Below are 4,452 nucleotides of genomic sequence, written 5' to 3'. Positions count from 1 at the left end.
ACACTCCAAGGCACCAATATTGTTCATTGCTGTTATTTTTAATGAGAGCAAGTGAGACACATTTTTATCTAAAATTGTATGCAAAGTTATAATCAAGTGAATTATTATGCAAAAAAGTGCCTTGCTTTGGAGGTTTAGATCCCCCTTTTTTTCCCTTTCAACTCCCTAACTGGTTTGATGTGAAGCAATTGTCAACTTAATGCAATTAAAGGTAAGTTTTTTCATAGGATATGTACTGCAACAATAATTACATGGGCCATAGCACGAAAAGGGACTTGAATGCAACTTTTGTCTTCGGGTCACACATAATATATGTCTTCAATATGCTAGCAAGTGTAGTCACCACTCAATTGTTATTGTGTAACTGAATACAAAATTTAGACTAATTTAAAGAGTACTTCTTACTTCTGTTTGTATACAGGCACAATTTAGAAGTAAGTGGCATGTAGGCCACTATTAGTATTTTTTCATTTAGGGCTATGAGAGCATGACACCGACGTTCTTTCTTCCTCTGCCCCCTACTGAAGCCTTCTGTTTTGTCCAATTAATACTAATACAATTTACCCTTTCCTTGTCTTGAAATCTGAGAAGGTTTTCAGAGGAAAAAAACGGGTATCTGAACTTATTACACAGTTTCTTTGGCAAAAGATGGTATTTTCTTCAAGTAAATATTTCTTTTGTCAAAGAAATGGTTTCCAATTTTTATCAGTAACAAGATGTTAACAAGTTTAGCCTTGTTTTTTCACAGTTAAATACAACCATACAAAGTATGTATTTCTGAAGTATGGCAAAATAGCTTGTGATTTACACTCAAATTAAGAACAAAATAGCCTTCAGGCGTAACATCATAAAATTCCTGTTTGCAGCCTCTGAGGCCACATCACAGAAAGGTATGGAAATAACTATGCGTACCCAACACTGCCAGCTGTGGCTAGGTGATGAAAGCTCTAATATGACAAACTAGATTAAAAAAACCACAAGAGGTTCGGGAAGGAGAATTCATCAATGTCAAATTAAGATACGCTCAAATATTTCTCGAAAGATAAAACCTCATTAGCCTAGTGATTTATGGAGCAAAGTAATGACTATAGACAGCATTGTCTAAAGACAACAATGAGCACTGCTATATCTCAGTAATAATTAGTCACATGAAATCTTCAATTTTTTTTAATTGTTCTCAGATGATTTGTAATATAGGGGAGAAATACATTGCACATGGCAATCTAAAATGCAATGAAAATATGTGGCCCAAGTTGCTCCCATATTTAAAATTCTGATTGCAATGTTGCTCACCAACAAAATAATAGTAATTTCTGGCAGGAATTATAAAACCTGAACTACAGCACAAAACGTTGCTCACCAAATTACTCATTCCATATCCACAATTATAGCCCATTTGTTTTCTTATGCTGATAACAAAAGATACATTTTAAGATCTGCACTGTGCTACTCTTCCTTTAATAAATAAAGTGAGCTTTTCAAAAGCTACAAAATGATACAGATAAAAATCAAAACATTTCTACATTTAAAGATTCAATCAGAGACTTGCCATGAATAGTGTGATATTAAAGTTTAAAAAAATAATCAATTTAGTGTGTATTTTTGAGCATGATTTGTCACAAATAGCATTCCCAATAGATATGAATGATTATATGGTAAAGAGCGTAATTTATATATCTCAAGCAGTATGCTTTTGTCACTGACATCGTTAAGGAATTTGACACGTTTGCAGGAGAACAATGTATGTCAACTGAAATATATACCAATTAGCCATAAATGGGACACTGAAATGAATGATGCGTGTGCATGCTATACTTACAAGTAATAACATATGGTTTAAAGTCGCTTGCGTTTTCAAACAAGAATTCTTTTTATGTTGTCATTTAAAAAATCTAATATTTCAAAAGGTCAGGAATAAATAGCACCATTAGCATTAAAAGCTAGCTAAAGGGAAAGTAATTTGTTGTTCATTTAACATTGCATTTTATGTAATAGCTTTGTAAAGTGTTCAGGAGGGGGGGAGAGATTTTACTCTGCTAAAACAAGATGACGGCAGCTCCAGTTCATTATTAAAAGGAGATTTTTTTATTATGCTATTGTCAACTTTAACATCTTGATTCTGTTAGGTGTTTGTTAAAATTACATGGGCTGCTGAAGTGGCTATGGCAAAGGATAATGCAGAGAACATCATGACTGTCAAAACAATTGTGTAGGCAAGAATCTGCTTATACTAAGGTAAATGAACAAAAGACAAAGGAGAAACTCTTCTGCAGTGTTAAGAAGTTAATAACCCTGTTGAGGTTTTCTCAGCGGGAGGTACTGAGATCAGGAAGCCAAATTCTAGGACAGACAAATAGTCAAGACAGAAGGAAGCAGGCGACATCAAAGGGACATGGGGTGCCTGGAAACCCAACATCAGATGCCAGCTCCTGTGTCTATGGCTGTGTGTCCTCTGAGTAAACCTGTAACTATTTATCTCCCTGCAGATGGGATGTGTGGTCCTCCTTGGACTGGATAACACGAATGAGTGTGAAAGCGTGTAGAATCCTGCGGCTGGATCCTCTGCCTCCTGCACCACTGCAGCCATGCAACTGCAGAGAGCTGAGAAAGGCCTCGCAGGAGCAACCCAAAACTGGACTTCGCGCAGCCTGATGCAGGACAAACAATTCACATCCTTGAACTTACTAAGCCTTACTTTCTTATTCGACTGGTATAAGGCTGACCACAGATGGAAAAAACTGGAACCAAAATAAGTGTCAGCTTATACCCCTCATGGACAGTGAGGAAAGAAAACACACAAAGAAAACTTCTCTGCTCTGTGCTTGCTGCACTTGCTGCCACGCCAAGGAGCTGCACAGGGAGGGAAGCAATGTAATGAGGGGAAGACACAAGTAATATCGTCAGGGTGAAAAACATCTGGTTTTCCCTCTTGAGAGAAGTTGGGCAAGAAACCAGCTTAGCATTTTAATACCCCACACATCTATAACAGCATAGCAAGGGGTGTCTCCTTTCATATATTCATTTCATATATTTATTCCCTATTATCCTCCATCGGGCAAGACTTCAGGGACTCGGAAAACAGTGATTCTCCAGAGCAAAATCTGGTTCATACTGTGCTCCTGGGGCAGCACAACTGTGTAGTGCCTCTTAATCTGGGCAAGAAGCACAAATGCAATTTAGAAGGTTTTTAAACATAAAAGCAAGCCTGCACATCTCTGACTAAAACTGAAATTGCTGGAGAATACTCTCTTCAGTTTGGTTAAACCAAGGAGCTGTTTGATTTTCACATAAGGAACTTATTCCAGCTCTGAGCATGCCCACAGGTTGCCAATCTTTACTGCTGATGGTTCTTTTTCTATTCTTTAAAGCCTCCTCTCCTTCCCATCGCTCTGCGAGAGCTGGCAGAACACACTGAGTTAATGAAACTGCTTTTTCTTCTGTATTAGAAGAGTAGTGCTCCAACATAGAGTAAATTGGTTTCAACCTCCTCCACTGTAAGGGGAATCTGAAACCTTGCTAGGGGATTGATGACCTTCAGGACAAGATGTTCTGGGGGAGGAATGGTCACACAGAGAGGCAGAAAGAGCAGAGTTCCCCAGTTTGGGGAACCTCAAGAGAAACTGCTGAAGAGAAGTCCCAAGGAGAGGTAGATCTCCAGGCCCCAGCAGTTCTGTGGGTTTTCTCAGTGAGAATGGGGTTCCTCTGGCAGCAGAGGAGAAGCAGCTGCTTCTCCAGCAGCAGGCTGCGGGAGACAAGATAGGATTACTTAGGGACAGAAATGAATTTGTGAACTATCCACACCTCAGCTGAACATGTTTATCAAAAAGCAGGGAATGAAGCGACTCCCTCATTTCATTACCTGTTTTGACCACATCATCTGGCAGTTTTGTTCAAGGCTAAGGGCCAGCATATGGGATTTCAGGACACTTTGGTGATTGTTCTGATTATAAGCTTTTTAGTGAAACTTCACTAACATTTGAATTTTGCTATGCAGCTTTCTCAAATTAATTCTGTCCGGATCATATGGTACAAGCTTAGTTCAGCATTAACACACCAAAACACATTACCAGTTCTCCATCATGTTCACTGTTCCATCTCGCACAGATAATTAAAATTAAACTTCTGTCCTCAGTTTTGTAACTGCTTGCCCTCCTATCTCTGTCTCAACTTTATCTCGCGCTAATTCTGGGTTTAGCCTTCAGTTTGACTAAGAACATCAGCTTCCTTAATCCTCTCCTCTCCTTCTGCTCACAAGCAAGTCTGCTTTCTCTTGGTACTGCCCAGGAGCCACGATCCAGATTCTGTTACCTGCTCCCTTTTCTCCTCTTGTCTGAAATTATTTTGAAACAGGCTGAAATCAGAGGAATTTTTCAACAGGCTTTGGCTCATTCACTCCTAAAGCTACTCTAAAAGTTCTGTCTATAGAGAGGTAACCACAGACTTAACCCCCCC

The sequence above is a fragment of the Cariama cristata genome, unplaced genomic scaffold, assembly GCF_000690535.1.
Source record: "Cariama cristata isolate BGI_N322 unplaced genomic scaffold, ASM69053v1 scaffold4808, whole genome shotgun sequence".
Lineage (NCBI taxonomy): Eukaryota > Metazoa > Chordata > Aves > Cariamiformes > Cariamidae > Cariama > Cariama cristata.
This window is presented reverse-complemented; position numbering follows the sequence as displayed.